This window comes from Lampetra fluviatilis, chromosome 33 (assembly GCF_964198595.1).
Source record: "Lampetra fluviatilis chromosome 33, kcLamFluv1.1, whole genome shotgun sequence".
Lineage (NCBI taxonomy): Eukaryota > Metazoa > Chordata > Hyperoartia > Petromyzontiformes > Petromyzontidae > Lampetra > Lampetra fluviatilis.
The window spans coordinates 2,336,340-2,355,165 of NC_136307.1; the positions used below are offsets into that span (position 1 = coordinate 2,336,340).

The following is an 18,826-nucleotide window of genomic DNA, read 5'->3' on the forward strand; positions in this document are numbered from 1 at the left end:
AGCGCTACCTTGCTTTGTAAAACAATAATAATTATGACGGCAATCATTTTCCCAGGACAGCCCAACTATATCTCAAAACGGTTGTTTTCAGGAGGGCTCTACATTATTGGGATGTTTGGCCAATGTCATTGATGGGTGTTTTTGACCCCCCCCCCTGCATAAGAGAGGAGTAACACTCAACACTGCCATCTCCTGGCCACAGCTCCCAGTCTCTTGCCCACAACAACGTGGCCGTGCCTGACGTTCACCCATCCAAGAACCTGCAGGCGGTTCCCCGCTCTCACGAAGTCACAGTGCGTTCCTGGTAACCTCGTCCGTCGGATCGTCCTAAATGGGACCCCTATTTTTCCCATAGGCAGTAGAAACAGCAGGAACGTCATCAATAAGAGTGTTTTTTTTGTTAGATCGCGTAAATATTTACGCGATCTAACCCTGGTTTGTACAAGTTTACGACGATACAATTTACGATGATCCACATTTAACCACTTTCATATAACGCCACTCCGTGGATCGATTTACGACACAGCTTCCCGACACGACCGCCAACACATTTGGACCAAGTCTGTCTGGTTTCCCGAAGTGACTTGGCGTGGAGCTTTTGTTATTCTCGAGCCTTTCTTGTGGATGTTTAGCTTCTTAAACTCCTGTTAGATACGGCCGATAAAAGGACCATAACACATTGGCAATTGGCGTTCCTGCTTAACACTTAGACTTTCGCGACCAATATTATCCATAAGAGTGTTTTTTTTTGCTTAGACGGACTTGGTCCAAATGTGTTGGCGGTCGTGTCGGAAGATGCGTCGTAAATCGATCCACGGTGTGGCGTTATATAAAAGTCGTAAATGTGGGTCATCGTAAATTGTACCGTCGTAAACCTGTACAAACCTGGGTGAAGCCTACTTGGCTTCCATGAGCTTCCATTAGACGTCAGTATACGAGGCAACACCCGCTACAGTAATTTTACTGGAGCAGTCACACCTGATGACACGGAGGCTTGTGTTGCTTCTGGAACGTCGTGATTTAATTTAGTTATTTTCAATTATTTTTATTATTATTTTTTTTATCTACGTGACTTTACCGAAAAATCTTAAGAGTGTGAATCCTTGCAGTCATGAAAGCTTCAAATCTAGAGTCCGTATATGAGTTATAATACCTGTGGGTTTGTGCTAAGCATCATATATTTTTTTTTAATAAAAGATAAAACTGCCCTGCATGTGAATAAATCTTCACGCAATGCAGATCCCGGCAATTGAAGTGAGATCCACCCAAACGTATGTTACTCAACTCACATGAGATGTAGGCTGCGTATGCAAGGGTTATGTTTGCAAAGGCGTGCATTTTTATTTTTCGTGGCAAAAGTCTTCAATTTAGACGACACAGTGGGGCGTTGGCGTATGCGAAAATATTTGAGGGTGCATTCGACATAAAGAAAATAACAGTGTGAATCCCGCGGATTCAATTCATGTAAAATTATACCCTAAGAGAAACTGACATCCCCCACGTCCCGTATAATGACATGCCATTTGAAAAACACAGCTTGCAGGACAAATGCATTTTTACGTTTACCAATGCCTCTGCCGTGTGTGGTGCAACAGCGCCGTCTCGGTCATTTCAAATTCATCCACGCATTCTGTACCTACGTGTCATAATAACTGGGGTATGTAGCAATGCACAGATTCGTTGAGTCAAAGCCATGCTCGTGCTCACTCTGATCAAACCGTGCACGTAAGTATGGATTGTAAATTTGTGTGCGTCTGTGTGTCATGGATTCACGTGACCCCTGGTGCCACTAGAGGGCCGCCAAACAACAGTGTCGTGAGGAAGCCGTTTCAGGGGCTGCGCTTTTACAGACTGTGCAGGTACATGGCATGATTGTATAACGACGCATCAGCTTCAGCACGGAACCTCTGACTCATGGTAAACATAGCCTTGAGCAATCTTTAAATACAGCGGTGTAATGCGTAATTGCTATTTTTAAATTAAATGCCGTTGTGTAGAGTTGTACAATACATTCGGGAGGAAAGGCGTGGGGTTACGAAGGCATTTTCGGTTGCAGTTTTTTTTCTCCTCCTTAAAGTAGTGTGGATCTCATTAACTTTTTAATCCGAATTGAAATAATCACTCCCAACTCAGTTTACTCTGATGTGTGTGTATTTTTTGTACTTTGGGAGGAGCGGTAACTCTTAGATCGCGTGTGCTGAACCACGGCATGTATGCGTTTTGTTATTTTTTTTTAATTGAACAACTAAGAGCGTGCATAATAACTTGGAAAATGGTAACGCTTCACTTTTGGGTTGAATAATTTCCTGAAAAATTTGAAGTTAAGTTTGTTAAACCAACATGCTTAAAAATAATAATTGCAATTTGTATTCAAATAATTTTTTTATTTTTTATAGGGTCATTTAGAGTATGTTTGGTGCTATAAATTTCCACACGATGATAAGCCCACTTCATTGGACTATCATTTGTGGCCAGGTTGCTTCTGAAAAAGAGGTAAATACCTCTGTGGGCCTTAGCTGGTGGTAAAAAACGAATTAATGGCTTTAAAGAATAATAACATTGTCATCATCAATTGTGTTCAAACCACTGCTGGATGAAGGCCCTCCCATAGACATCTGCATGTCCCACAGTGCTGCATTGTAGCAATCCACCCAGCGCCTGCACATGAACTCGTTCCATCGCAAGGCAGTAAACAACAGCAAGACAGTCGTTAGAGACCAAATCCCGTCTTGTTTTTCAGTTGTGTCCCGTAAAACGGTGAAACCTTCGATTGTTTGACCAACTTTTTATCGGCGGCTTTTGCTGCGTTGCGAAGCGTGTTGATCTCACGAAGGCATTCCACGTGCGGACTCTTTATCGGCAGCGTCGCACACCTTGCCAAACCGGAGACACAATTGATGGAAAACGAATTGGTGCACGGCTCTCGGTTGTCGTCGGTGAGGCGCGAAGGAAAGCGGAGATCTCCGCACTTATTCAACGGTGGCAATCTTCTTCTCCATCACGGTGAGAGAGTTGACAGTAATTATGGAGGAGTGGACGATTTTTTTTTTGGGCCACCACAAATCAAGACGTGTGACTTTTTTTTTTTTGGGGGGGGGGGGGGTGGCGGTTTTAAGATTTCACGGGATAGAGTTGCCCAGCTCGCACTCGGGCGCTCTAAACAACCGCAGGTTAAACATAATTTAAATGTACAGGGTGCTTCAAAAAAATGTTAACACTTCGGAGAATTTGCAACAATACCACAAGAAATGTGCCTCCGGGTTCTGGAGACCACCTGGAGAAGATTCCAGGCGTGTGTTGACGAAGATGGCGAACAAGTGGAGACTCTTTGACTCTTTGAAGGTATTAACACACATTTGTTATCGTGTTACAGTCTTATCATCCCTTCTTTTTCCATTAAAAACGATAGTCCCATAACATTTTGAAGCACACCCTGTATTACTCCGACTGCAGTCCACGACGCTCGTTGATGCCGACCAACAATGTAGGAGGACCGCTGCAAACCCACTCCTCCCGAGATCCACCGATCGTTGTCCTCGATGTCACCGTGCGCTCCCGGGCTCACAACCCGGGGTGACCACCGCGTTGGGGGGGGAGGGGCGGAGGGGGGCGTTTTCCGCACGGCACGCATGCTCTGGGATTCCCTGACCTGCCCTTGGAGGGTCAGGAACTTGCAGTCATTGGAGACTCGAGTCCCCGCTGAAAACCTCTCGCCGCCTGTTAGCGTCGCGCGGGGCTTTCAAGATGCGCTTTTGTGGCCGTGCCGGAATGGCGCTCTTCCTTCCGATATAGGAAGCAGCAGGAGCTTTGCACTTTTAAATCATCTCGATTGATAACGAATTTCTTTAGAACCGCTTTGTGTGTTTAGTTTGTCCTTCCACCGTGCCTCCGATGAGCACGGTTGGCTTCGTACGGTGTGACATAAATTCTAGGTTTGAGGCTTTCGTGACTGCAAGGATTCATATTCTTGGGTTTTTTCGGTAAAGTCACGTAGGTAAAAAAATGTAATTAATAAAAGTAAAATAAAATAAAAAATCACGACGTTTCGGAGGCAACACAAGCCTCCGTCTTCAGGTGGAACCGTCACAGCACGCTCGCTGTATCAAGTAAATGAGAAATTCCAAGAGATCCGACCCCGTATATATTAATTTTAATTTTTTACCTGGGTGTGACATAAGTTCAACATACATAACACGGCCTCCTCTCTCTCTACATCTCTATCTTGGGTCTTTTGAAGTCTCTCCCTGGTAACTTCTCGATTATTTTCATCCGTAAACCTGCATGACGCTCTGAGATCCATTGCTTAAGGGTGCCTTATAAGTCTAAAAAAGGCATTGTGTCATAGTAATGGGTGACTTTAACGCAAAGCTAGGTAAGAGGTGCATAGACGAGAGGATGATGGGAAAGTTTGGCATTTGGAATGAGAAATGAGATAGGCGAGCGTGTCTGAGCGTTTGCAGCCAGCAAAAGCCGTGAAAATGACGAGAAATGTTTCTCGAACAAGAATAAATCTAGGAAATGAATGTGAAGAAGCCCAACATGAGGTTGATTTGAATATGGCAAGCTGTCGTAAGCTCGTGTGAGCGAATGTATGTTCAGTCACGCACGAGTGTAGCAAACAGCAGCCATAAAAGGCACGCTAGTTTTTGTCTCAAGAGCAAAGTTGCCTGTGGGTGGTGACATTTAAGAGTGGCTCCTGCGCCTTCCTCTATCATCTGTTGTAATTTCCCGGACCATGTTTTTCAAATGAGTCTCTTAAAATCCTCGTGAATTACAGTTCAAAAATGAAATGGCGTCGTTATGAAACGCGTCGAAATTTGTCGTACAAAACTCTTTCAAGGCAGGCGCACGTAGTAAGAACTATGAGTTGAAGAATGACACATCTGTTAGTTATTGGAGTAAATACTTGCACTGTTAGCGTTAGGCGAGGACTAATATCGATACAACGTGTATTGCTTTTGACGTGCGTCTTCAGTAAGAAAGGTAATTCTTGTGCTGCATGGTTACATTTGGCTCGGGTAACAACGTCGCAGATCCCGACTCCCTCGGGACTCAGCTGTGGGCAGATTTGTGAACTTTTGTAGAAATTGGTATTTTAAAACGTGGCAGAATGGGGTTGTGTAAATAAAAAATAAGCATGTGTATGCTCGATGAAGAATACATTTCTTGCATGTGAAAAGTGGTTTTTGTGATCGTCTTAAGAAAAAAATTATGCTTGGATATGCGACGTTGTACTGTAATTTGTAAATTCACATGTAGTGATTGTGCACTGTACGGTATAATTACAAAGTGATATACTCTAGAATGCAAAATAACTTTCTTTAAACACGTAACAAAACGTCACGGAAATCTATAATGACCATGAATTGTAAATGCAAGTAATTACCAAAACATAATTTGATACAAAGTCTGCCAATTGATTAATAGGAAAAATAGGTCTAGTGGTGCCAATAGCCAAGGTTAAAGCGCCATTGCAGGTAATTACAGTGAAAGATAACCACAGTTTTAAACGAATGTAAAAAAAATGGCGAATAGACGCATTTTTACTTTTCATTAATTTTGCCTTTGCTGCGGCCCTTGCCTAGTATGCATGTGAATGTGTGCGTGCGCTGTGAATGCATTAAGTTGTCTCGCTGGAGATAAATCTCATGTGACGCGACTGTAAGTATAACCGTGGCTATTCATCTGTGTTGCGTTAAATCATGGGACGCGCGGCCTAATTGAAGGCATACACGTCCAGTGCCAACCGCTCTCCGCAGATTCCCAACGTTCCACTGACTTTATTCGAAACAACCCGTCTTGAATGTTTTTTTTTAAACTAATTAGAACATATTTAAGTAATTTCTCCTTGCAAAACCATTTTGGGTTTTGCAGCGTTATGAGTTCCAGTGTCAAAATCGGAATCGCTGTAAAATGTCGCCGCTTGGAAATTGTTTGAGATGCTTGGAGAAAAATTGGAAAATTCCACTATCAAAGTGGCCGAGTTTCAAATGCACACACCCCGAGTTGACGCGCATGTCATTTTTCGAGAAACGTTAAGTCGGTAGAAATCTGAGGAAGCTCTTGATGACTGCCGTTGATTTATTGGAGGTAATTGCGAAACAAAAGCAGTGCAATTTACTTAGCAGCATTTACATGTGGATACTTTCTTAATATTGATAATCAGCAGCTATTTCCTGTTCAGCCACGGAGCTTCCGCAGATTTCCTTTGGACTCCTGGAGGGCCTATTTGCATGGTGTCACGCAGGACTTATGGCCTTAAGTGTGAAGGCGGCGGCGGCGGTGGCCTGGCGGCTGGGAGGGTAATGCGTTTGGAAGGAGCCGGAGCCAGCGCCCGCTTGCCCATACCGTGCTCAGATCTGGCAGTCATCCAAGATGAAAGGTGGTTCTCAAGTGCGGCGAGCTGATGGTCTCGGCCAAATCACTAATGACCGTCGTATAATTTTCACATTTCACTTAATACACGGCACCATTCTCCTGAAATATAAAAGTATCGGTAAATCGGGTGATTGACGGGCAGCGAAACTGCTCATCGCAGAATATGAAAGATCGGCGTCCAGCATTAGGGATAAGAAATGCCGAGTGAAGTTCGTTTTTTAAAGATATGCCTGAGGGAAACGACTTGTGTTAGCGTGCTCCTCCAGGGCTGTTCCCTGACACTGTGGCACGCTTTGCTGATTGAAGGGGTTCTGCGGGATATTTATCCACGTTATGACAAGACTGAATAGCACGACTCGAATATAATTGGCATACAAAATATATACGTACACAACAACAACCGCCATTTTCCACTAAGTGGCGGTGACGTCACCACGGCGCTTGTGCCAGGCTATGTGCACTTTAACGTGGCCTTATATGTACATACACACACGAAGACTCATTGGTTTTGGGCAAGTAGTGCTGTTTAGCGCGCACTGCGCTACGAATCTACCGACCTGAGTTGGATTCCCGGCCACGGCTAACATTGGTGATGAGTGATATCTGAATTGGTTCTGGATAAGCCCTTCATCAACCCTCGTTGACCATTCTGGGGAGGTATGTTCTAGCAACCCCACGACCGGCCACAGCATGGAGAGGCCTTCGTCTAAACAAAGGGAGTCTCGAATTATTGCGCCAATGTTTTTTCTGCCCATCAGTGTCACCGCCCCAGTATAGTGTTGATGCTTTCTTTTCCTTTTTCTCTCGTAGTAGCTCGTAAGGAAATACCCCGAACCAGCAGCGAGAGTTAATCGTGGTCACCGAGACCCGAGACGTAGACCCATGGCCCCGCCGCCGCCGTCTTCCCATGGCTTGCTTTATGAAGAGGCAAACCAGGCAGCGTCACTCTTAAAAGTTGGTACAGAAATACACCTGCAAGCGCTGCACATTCGCGGGATTCCCCGAGGGCTTCATGCCGGCGTTGCTAAACAATCTATTTATTAACCTCGGGCACTGCGGTGGTCCCATAGGCATCAACATGGACGTACATTTTTAAACACTGTTTGCTTTTTTTAATGTTTTTTTTTTTATAGAACGCACATCTAGTTTGCGTGCGGCCGAATAACCAAGCGCGTTGAATCCGCGTGGAATTTATGTCGAAACACGGTCACAATTCATCGGTCGGAAATCGCATCTTCGCCCAATGACACCACAGGGCATGAACACAGTCCACCTTTTTTACTTTACAGCGACAGAAAATGTCAGCCTCCATTGTCGCCTATCTCGGTAATGAAGATCATGCCCTTTACCCACGAAAGCCTCGACGAGCCTCGAAAAAAACTCTTGCTCGTACGTACGGTATGTACGTGTGTACACTGAACTTCTTCTGCACCGCACCTAGCCAGCTGCGCTAATCGCTTCAGGAGGGCCCTGAACATTGGGTCGTTGAGACAGTTTTATTAACGAGTGTTTTTGGCATTGGGCGGGCGTCCGGGACTGCCGAGAGAAGGAACCCACACTCTGCGAGGGGCGTAACGTCGACAGCTCCGGACAGACGGAGTGAACAAATCATTGTGGCACCGCCACCTCTTGGCTACCTCCCAGCCATGGCTGACGAAACTTTGGCAATCTGCCGTTCGAGTGCTGAATTGGCTTAAGCTTGCTTAGCTTGTAAAGTCTGTTAAAATTGGGCACATTCAAGGTGATCTCGTCGCAGGAATACAATTAATTGGGCACTGGATAGTTCTCCCCTATGGATACAGTTCTGAGCCAATGGGTGAAATTCTACATTCCTGTGACAATGATCAGTTCATCGGTTAATAAAGCCGGATGATTGCTATTGATTAAATATTGCAACATGGCTTTCCAGAATAATCCACCGTCTGTGGTTTTTTGATGTCGTAGCCCATGTGGAATAAAAACAGCACAATTATTAAATTGCGAAAATGTTGATGGGCCCTTCCCTTACGTCCTTGACAATGAAGCAATACCATCAACTGCTCAGGACCTCTCACTACCTTGCCATTCTCTGTAAAAAAAAAAAATCCCCTACTGTTTCACCTTTTTACACCGTCTCTCACTTGTAGCCTGGCCCTCCCTTCACCCATATAACCACTTATCCTATTCTCAAGGGGGGTCCTTTTGAGGTGGAGAACAGACAGGGAGTATGCACACAACAAAGACCAAGATTTCCCCGCGTAACACGCCGTTGGGGCGAGTGCTGTTCGCGAGCACTTCTGAAGGCTAACGCGACACAAGAGAGCGTGGTGTGGCTGCCATCACGCCCCAAAAGTGCCTGTTTACGCACCGCACCAGCAAACCGAACGGAGGCCCAGGACCGGGTTCAGATGTTCGTCACCGATGTTAGCCGCGAGTGGGAATCCAATTCGGGTCACCCAGGGTCTCGTATCTCGGTGCGCTTACCACTTCACCGCCACTCCCCTTCACGTGGAGCGCACGCGTGCACACTCGCACACACGCACACACCGACAGGTATACAGATGTATGGTACCATTATTTTATATGTAACTCCTATTGAGGCGAGGCCATTGCCCGTTGGGCAATTGTCAAACTTGGCGGCTCGGGCAGGTGCGTGATGTATGCGTGTCGCTCTGCGTCGGTGAGCTAATGTAGTCGCGCGCGCTTAACATTACGCTCCGTCATTGCTCTTGCTCAACAGACTAAATTCCCCCGTGGCTGCACTGACCCCGTTCCGGCTGCAGAAGTGAATCGTGCTTTTGTTGCAGCAAAAAAAAACTAGACGGGCATGTACCGTGCGAGCAACTGTCCCCGCTCGAAAAACCCCAACAACAGAAAAAAAAAATCGGACAACCCGAATCCTCGGCACGCCGCCGTGATTCACCGCAGCGTGACGGGGTCCGCCGCCCCCCCCCCCCTCGTACTCGTGTCCCCTCGACCAATCGGCAAGCAGCCGATCGGTAACCGGGGGGGCATCGCGCAGTCGGGCGATTTTGGGTGGTTGTCAGGTGATGGCGGCCGACAATGCCAGCGGCTTGGTTATCAGGCTAGCGTGGATCGACGCGTAGGAGGAGAATGCGTCACCTCTGCACTTGCGTCGAATGCTTTGATTTGAAGAGAACTTGAAAATGAACAATGGCTATTTATTTACGTAACTTTACGATGGAAGTGAGGAAACCCGAAGCACAGATTGGTCGTCAGGAATCACCGGAAGTCCTATTACTGTTTTACATGAAGAGGTGAAAACTTAACACGTCAGTAACTGAGATTCCATCTCGTTCAAATCGGGGCAGCGTATTCCTGTGAGCCAGTTGCATGGCCTTGTTATTTTTAAATTTTAATTTCCTTGTAAGTAGCTGAGAACTTGGCACGTTCATAGTCGGCGTTTAAAAACACAGCCCCTGAGGAATTGTAATATATTTGGATCAGGGCTACGGCACAGCTCACAGCAGTCGGTCACTTATTCATTGTTACTTTCTAACAGACCCAAATTGAATTTAAAAGGACATTCAGTCTTTCACGACTACTTCATGTACATAAATCACAATCGTCAGCAGCATTGTGGAGAATGAGTAATATGAGATAAGCAGACAATCTCTTATTCATATAATCTGTCTCTACATATTCCATCAACCCCCTAAGCCTTCTAGATTGAACACTCCCATCTCTTTAGAACTGATTTGTTTAGTTTGTTTGGCTTTTCCCCTGCACCTCCGATTAGTACGGTTGGCTGCGTATGGGTGTGAAAGAAGTTCAACATACATTCGTTCAACATACATACATACAAGAGTGTAATTCAGCAGCAATAATTACCAAAATCAATGCTGCTGAAATGATGCATTTCCAGAAGGCCGTGGGGCTGGTGGGAATTGGCGACTGCGGAAATGGATCCGTGGCTACCGCCATGCAAAGCAGTCCGGTGGTGGCGGACGGGCGGGCGGGCCGGTCAGCCAGCGGAGTACCTGGCCGCCCAACTTATCCCGGCACGGGGTTCCTGGGGCCCGGCCACTTAAACGCGGCGTGGGATTATAGCCGGTTTCATAGCGAAAATACCCGCTTGGGTGGCCCTCCCTCGCTCTGCTTTCCCGTGCCCGCATCTGACACCACCTTACACACCTTCGCTCAAGAGCTTAAGCCCATTCACTCTGTGTGTTCCTTGGCAGGCCCATTAGAAATTCCTGGCAGCGCAGATTGTCGTTTGCTCTACAGCATGTTTTTCCATATTTTGTGGAAATCGTGCCGTCCCAAGCTTACGATACTTTCCCCGGATTAGCACGTGGCGAGACGTTAACTCCCTCGCCTGGTATACAGGAGGGGGTCGTAGGTTCAATCTCGACCCCTGTGACACCTGTTGTATATTTGGAGTTTGCGTGTCTCTCCCAGTGGTCACGTGGATTTTTCTGTGGGTCCTCCGGTTTTTCCCTGCACATTTAAAAAAATCAACATCGTGCGTTTAGAGTATGTGGCTGCTATAAATTTCCACGTGATAAGAAGTAACTTCGTTGAGCTATCATTTGCGATAGCTGGGTCGCTTCTGAAAAGAAGAGCTGTATAGCTCAGTGGGGCCTTACCTAGTTTCATAATAAAAAAAAATTGCGACATAGAATTTTAATGTATGACTCACTGTTAGTAGCTCAGCTTATTGGAGAGTATATTTAGTATATTGATGATATTGATGTAGTTTATATTTTAGTTTTTTACGTGGTGGTTTGGCTGCTGCAGCTCCTTACTATTAAAATTCCTTCCCTTTATTACTGCTAACCCTACTTCCTCCCTTTGTTTCTGCTAATCCTACATAATGCACGGGCATAATATGACTTTGAGACCCCCCCCCACCTCCTACGCATTCCACAAGTAGTAACTAATCCCATATCTGCATTTCCCATAAATATGCTAAATTCCTCTGTTGATATGCAAATCCATTTGTCAAGGCGCCCTTCCTCCTCTAACCCAGCTTAAATATACGCTGCCAAGCTTGGTGGTGTTCATTCAGACGCTGTCTTTCCGACAGACCTGTTCACCTGAGGACGACTGCTTGCGTTGTGGCCGAAACGTCGTGAGAATTGTATTTTATTATGTTTTATTTTTATTAGTTTATTATTTCCCTTCTACGTGACTTTACCGAAAGAACCAAGAAGAAGAAAAAAATTTGTTTTAACAGTTGAGTTTTTTGTGGGTAACATCTCATGTCGGTCCGCACTTCTCCAGGTGATCTTCGTGCTGCTCTGCGTGGGTGCGTCTGTCTGCGCGCTCGGCGCTGCGGTGTCGGATTTTTTACATTTTATTTTGTTAATACGACGGTGGGGTTTTCGTTGTGTCGTTCTTCACCCCGATGCAAAACTGCGACGTCCACATTTTTTGCGGTGTTTTTCGAGGCGCAGACGGCAGTGGAATGGAATCTGTGTCTCGGATGTCGCGGGTTGTCGGGGAGGTGCGGCTCCCCCGTGAGTCACACCGCAAGTGAGTTGCTATGCAACAAATTAGATGGGGGGGGGGGGGCGTGGAGTGCCGCATTCGTGAAATTCCAAACTTGCTTGGCTTCATTGTCAAAAGTCAAAGTGATTTCTTGCCCAAATGATCGTCAAGGCAGCACGGTCATCTCCTGTTTACAGCCCTGAGCCAGTGGTTGAAATTTCACATTCCTTCCTATGGCGGGGGCGAGTCGATCCACAGGACAGCCATTATCCATAATCGAGGTTTGTGGGTTAGATCGCGTAAATATCAACTTGTCGTTAAACCAGCCACCACCCGACACCGCCGATTAGTAAGGTTTGTCACGCAAGCAAAAACGTGCCAATTCGTTACGATGACAGCACACCGGTGTGTTGGTGAGTAAAACCACAACATTTACAATTTGAGTACGACTTTTCGCCATTAATTACAACGAGCATCATCAGGCGGGACAGCCGGAGTTCTGGAGAAATCTTCCTGCCTCGGTTTGAAATGGAGGGATAAATGTGATGTCATCACTTGTGAGCCAATCAGGTGCGAAGGCCAGAGTGGGCGGGGGGGGGTAATGCATGCATATCAATTACCGGTTGGGTTATTCATATGGTAATAAATATACATTATTGTATGCTGACAGCCATTTGCTGACTTCCCCAAGCGGTGGAACACGATTTATTGACTCGCAACGCTCCCTCTCCGATCGTGAGCCCTTAACTCTACCGATGAGCCACCTGGTCCGATTGGTTTAATTGAATCGCCTAAAATTTTGCACCGACTGCAACGACACATAATGATGCCGTTCAAATACCAACCAGGGCGATTTACGGAAGATTCCATTTTTACAATTAGAAACAAGCTGCCCGGGCAGTCCTCGTAAGCGAGCCTCCACTTGCTCAGAGATTCAACCCTGCACCGAAGCGGAAGCCCTATGGGATGCGCACAAACACAAGCATGGATGTGAGGTGCGCAAGTTGTATATCCGTACGCTCGCGCTCCAGTGCGCACTTCTGCAAATCACCGTGGTGGGAGGCGGTGGTGTGGAGGTTCACACTCTGCGGTACGAACCCGGCGACCTGGGTTCGATTCCCCGCTCACGGCCAACACCGGTGACGATTATCTGAACTGGTCCTGGGCCTCCTTGGGTCGACTCAGCCTCATGAGTACCTGGTACTGTGCGTAAACATCGGCACTAGGGAGACAAAGGCGGCCGGGAGTGGTGTTGGTCACCCACCAACCTCATGTGCCGTGCCGGCCTTCATAGGTGCTCGCTAACAGCACTTGTCCCAACAGGTCTGTTCAAGCTATATGGGAGATCTTTGTCTTTTTGGTGCTCGACTTAAGACATTTTATAAAAAAAAAAATTGTTACCATTCTTGCCCCAAAACTTGCGTGTGTTTGTTGACTCACTTGTGACCACGCAGAGATACAGTGGGTCTGGTGTGGCTCTGACGTCGGGTTCGAACACGTCATATTTTACCTGATGGTTTTTGCATATTTGTGATCAGGTGACAACACGTCCAGATAAGAGGTCTATTTTGGAAGAGGCTTCCAAATGATGAAGATAAATGACAAACCGAGCTCAATATAATGATTTGTTTTCCTCTCTGAACGAATAACCCTTGATCCAAAAAAATACACTTTTAAACAATTACATATTTCTCATAAATATTGAAACAAGATGCAGAAAGTGGCAGCAGTTGTGATAAAGTCCCCTTCGTAATAGTGTCAATCTCAATGTCCAAATTATCTGCGTAAAGTACCGCTGTTATCCGCATGGTTATCGGCAAATGAACATAGCTTTGTCGGATACATTTTCCGCTGCTTCTGCTTAACGCGGATAAGGCCATGGTTAATGTTCCAACATGTCCAGGTGACTCTGGTGACTCCGATTATCCGCATACAGATACAGATAAGAGGAAGAATCCATCCACAGGTTATTGCGTTTTCTGCCGGTCAAGCATTTTCAATTACAGTTGCCAGGCCAAAAATAATGCCCTCTGGTATCTGATTAGTGCAGCTAATATGCTCGCAGTGTTCGGCCTCGTGTGTTGGTGGGCCGAAATAAAAACGATGGCCCACCGGGGGGGTCCAAGGCCGCCCCCCCCCCCCCACCCCTGCCATGAAAAATGTCGACCGCACGCATGTTGACTCTGCGCATGCCACCGCACTCGGCCGGAGATCAGGACTCGGCGTTCCTCATCCGTCACGCGACGCCTACAAATGAATTTGTTGTGGAATCTGTAAACGAGCCACGTAAACGCCACAGGTGAAGGATCCAACTGGCATGGAAATAATCGCGTGGTTTTTTATTCATTATTTGGCTGCTATAGGTTTCCACATGATAAGCCACCTTCGTTGAGCTGTCATTTGTGGCCAGGTCGCTTCTGAAATAGAAGCGAAATGCTCCCGTGGGCCTAACCTCGTAAAATAAAGAAAATAGTTCCGTTTTAGATGTATTTTGCTCTCTTTTCCTGTACTTCTAACGTGTTCATCTTCTTGGTTCTTTCGGTAAAGTCACGTAGAAGGGAAGTAATAAAATAAGGACGGCTGCTTGTGTTGTGGCCGAAACGTCGTGAGAATTATTTTATTATGTTTTATTTTTATTATTTTATTACTTCCCTTCTACGTGACTTTACCGAAAGAACCAAGAAGATGAATCCCTGCAGTCACGAAAGCTTTAAATCGAAATGTTATCGTGTTGTTGTGTTGTTTGTTGTTGTAACTTTCTGGTCCGCCCCTTACCGGACATCTGTGAAAAAGAACTTGATAGCTCATCGGATTCCTCCAGTATAAAATGAAAGATTCCGATAACATGCATAAACCCGACCCTGCTCGCACTTTGCGCGAGTTCATTCTAGCGTGCAGCGTGTGCGCGCTGGTAATGCAGCGATTTCCAGGGTCCCAATCGAGGTCACGGTCGCCACTGACATGAGCCGTGGCCAGAAGTGGAACTCGCGGACGCTGAGCTTCACGTCGCAGTGCGCTAACTAACCGCTGCGTCGCTGCACTCCCCGCTCCACCCCTAGCGATGATCGAGAGGGGAAATAAACCTTGCATGCATCACCCCACGGAATACTGAAATGTCTCCTTGTGCAATATCGTTGGAGTATAGGGGGGGAGAGAGAGACAAAATACAGCATTTTCAGATGCGAGAAGAGGCAAGGAGTGTAATGGTGGGGTGTGGGGCCAGACACGTGAGTGTGTGGGTGCTCGTTAGAGATCATTTTAGTCACCGCGTCTCCGGCTCTTGGTGGTTTGCGGGGAGCAGAGAGTGTGGCCTCATGGTGCGATGCTGCCCCTGTGCACTTGCGAGAATGGCAGCTGAATAAGTTATGCCAGCACACACGCTCTGGAGAGCGCTGTGCCATCTCAAGTAAATATCAAAGCGCCGCAGTCACATGTATCATGGTTTTTTTTGGTTTATTCCCCCATTCACTAGCAGCGTGTAATGCTCGCAAGGTAGGGCCACCCGTAACCCCAAAACATGAATAAAACATGTAATTGATCGTAATGTAATATTCATGTTATTTTACTAAAACTCTGAGCGCAGCACATTTTTTCCACCTTGGTGGCGTTGGGCCACGTGCGTGCGTGCACGTGCGGTGGTGGTGGTTATGTAATGTCGGCGGCTGCCCCGAGCAAGGTGATGGTGTCTGCTGGAGTCGGCCCACACGTTCGGGGCAGCAAGGCCCTGTGTACGTTTATGTAAATTGCCGATCACATTGTCGGTAAATAAACGTGGACTCCTCCGTAGGTTTGCGTTCATAGCACGAATGTTAAACTGCAGACGTTATTATTTTTGTTTCCGAATTGTAATTGCACGTGACTCCTAATTACCAACTCATTATGCGTTGACTGACCTCTGCCATGGTAATGTAGCGTTTCCGTCACTGGCTTGAGGTCATTGAAGGAGATAGTAATAAAACTAAATTTTATAAAGCACCTTTCAAATGATTGGCCTCAAAGCGCATCGTTGAGAGCGAGGAGATGCTCCGACCTTCTTGATGCTCGTAAATGGTCTCCGTAATCAGATGTAAAAATCGTTTTCTCACGCGGCGAGCGAACGTCTTTCCACAAAGAAAAGCGCCCGCAAACAACCGCCAAGCGTGGGAGCCGCTGCTCCCACCCCCCCGCTTAATTAAATGTTGCGCGTCGTCGTCGTCGCTGCGCGAAGGAACCGTGGACGAGCGCGGGTTAGAAAGGGAGCAGCTGTTTGTTGTCGGCGTGGAGGGCAAAGGCGGTGTGCAACTTCACCGGGTTTGCCTGAAAATCCCACGACCTCTTGTTTTCGTTGCGTCGGCCGTGGTAAAGCAGAGGTCGCAAACGGGTTTTGATTTCTTACCCGTACCCGGCCGCACCAGGGTCGCAAACGGGTACCCGTACCCGGCCGTGTACGGGTACCCGTACGCTACCTGTACCCTACCCGAAATGAGTGACAGACGGTTACTCACCGGTGACTCACGGCCTACCCGTACCCGGCCGCACCAGGGTCGCAAACGAGTACCCGTACCCGGCTGTACCCTACCCGATACCCGGCTACCCGTACCCGGCTGGGTACAGGTAGCCGGGTATCGGGTACCCGGTTGCAACTTCTGTGGTAAAGTCGGCTCGTGCGCCAGGTGCTCCCGGCGGGTTAGAGCACCACGAGAGACGGCGACGGCTTACGTGGAGGGCTTTTGTGCTCCAGTGGATTTATCACGGCTGATGATGATGTTTCGTTCACCAGTCCATATATGTCATTGCTATTTAAGGTTGGTAATTCCCAGCAAATAAAAAATATAGGATTACTGCGGAAAGGAAACCGTTGACCGAGTGAATTGGTTCTCTGGTGAGCATGCAGTCCACTGTGCTGTCCAGCTGAATGTGTCGTCGCTAAGGGAGAGAATATTTATAAAGGGGGTTGACTCAGTGAAAGGTAGTGGCATTGAGGTCACCGATGTGGGTGTAAGACGGATTACAGCAGCATTGGATGTGCAGCCGTGTTATCCAGCATAGGAAGGACTGAATATTTGGGTGGCGATGACGATGCTTAATAATAGCGATGATGTAAATTTTTCGCAGTTGTTTGAGAAACCCTGAATGGATTTAAATGATTCTGGAGTCAAACGCCGATTGTCTGCATCATAGAGTCACGTGGCCGCCCGGTTATCATATTAATAACACGGGAGTTATTTCATGTTGCATATTATTTCATGTTCCCAGATTTGTATTTTTTTTGTAGCTGAAATCACACCTGGGTTTGTTGAGCCAATTTCATTGCTAATAGATAGAGGGGTATTGCAAGATTTAAAAAACCTCCCTCTATTAACAGTTTGCATTGGTATATTTTTATATGCGAAAGTAAAATGAGGAAAAGTACTCATTGCTATTACCAGTGTGTTTATTACCATACAGCAATGTCAAGTTATTATTTGTATCCATTCGTAAAAAGAAATAAATGGGTATGGACAGCTATTGCTAAATAAATTGCAGTGGTTTCAAAATTCTGTGGCCAAATTGCTTTCCTGGCCCAGTGAAAGTGTTCGTGAATCACACCAATGTTGAGAGACTTAAAATGGTTACGGTGAAACTCGGATTGGAATTTAAAATTCTGGTCATGGCATTTAAAGGTGCGGAATAGGCCGAGCCTCTGTTCGTGCCTTGTGGGATTCTCGCAGCGACAACAAGAAACGGATTCGTGGTATTGTGATCAGTGGAATTGTGTACCATTTTTGCAGAGATGCATTTTCTTTTAAGGTCAGCTTTTAAGAGGTATTGGTTCCTGCACGTGGTACTATTAACAGTTGTCTGTGTGTGTGTGCGTGGGTCGTGATCGTGCAACGGTTAGCGCGCTGTGCTACGAACCCGGTGACCCGACTTCGGTTCCTGCTCACGGCCAACACCAGTGACGATTATTTGAACCGGTCCTGGTTGACTCTGCCTCAAATGAGTACCCGGTGTGATGTGTAAACATCGCCACTCGGGAGACGACAAAGGCGGCCAGGCGTGGTGTTAGACACCCACCCCGTCATGTGCCGTTCCGGCCTTCATAGGTGCTCGCTAACAGCACTTTCCCCAACAGTCTATTGAGGCTAAACGTGTGATCGTTGTCTTTTGGTGCTTGTGATTTTTGTTTTGGTACTTTTTCTTAATAGTTTTTATTTTATTTTGCACGGTAGAAGTAGGGTTTTCATTTTCTTGGTGGCGTCCATATATGGGATTTGGTCCTCGTGTATAATTAATGTACAGCGTTACGCGATGCAATGAGCATGAATGACGCTAATATAAAATGAGGTTGTTATTATCATCTTCCCTTTGGGGGTCATTAAAATGAGTTCCATTGTGGGAAGTTAACGGTACTCCCTGGTTTTTTCGGAATAGTGACGTAGAAGGAAAATAAATTAAATAATAGAATACGACGCTTCGATTGCAACGCAAGCAACCGTCATCAGGTAGAACTACATTTAGAAGAGTGACAAAACACAGACACAGACAGACACACAAATTTAGCAATCTTTGGAGATGGCAGTCAACCAGGGCATGCGTCCACTGTATGCTAGCCGACTCGCCGTGTTGCATTGCACCACATTTCCAAAAAAATAGCTTAGTCTGCTTTCCCAAACGGCCCATTTCTCTCTCCAAAACTTACCATTCGGACCTATGGGAGCCTTGTAAGTTTTTTAGTAGGAATTGGAACACTTTGACCGTGATGCTGGCATGCGACGTTCGTACTCGTCGCAAACTACGTGAGGGAATATTTTGACGTTCGCTCTGAAGCTGACGACGCGTAATATTTGATGGTTAACGTACGTACAGTACGTTGACCTTCTTTCGCACCCTACGTAGCCGAACGTGCTAATCAAAGATGCGAGGGAAGGACAGCGAACTAGCACACAGGTAATACACCCCACGCCGCAGTATTAATTGGGGCGGCCTGCCAGATTTGAACCGTGAACCTCTGCGATGAGCGGCACCGCCAGAGGCGACATTTGAACACTGCCCC

The 18,826-nt window shown here is 46.6% G+C and overlaps 2 protein-coding genes across 7 annotated transcripts in view; one reads left to right on the top strand and one right to left on the bottom strand.

The window, feature by feature from the left end:
* Window positions 1-18,826, bottom strand: part of LOC144943931 (fibulin-5-like) — a 610,861-nt gene that overhangs the window by 494,698 nt on the left and 97,337 nt on the right. The window lies entirely within an intron of this gene.
* The window catches only part of MACROD1 (mono-ADP ribosylhydrolase 1), a 198,500-nt gene that overhangs the window by 85,079 nt on the left and 94,595 nt on the right, over window positions 1-18,826 (top strand). The window lies entirely within an intron of this gene.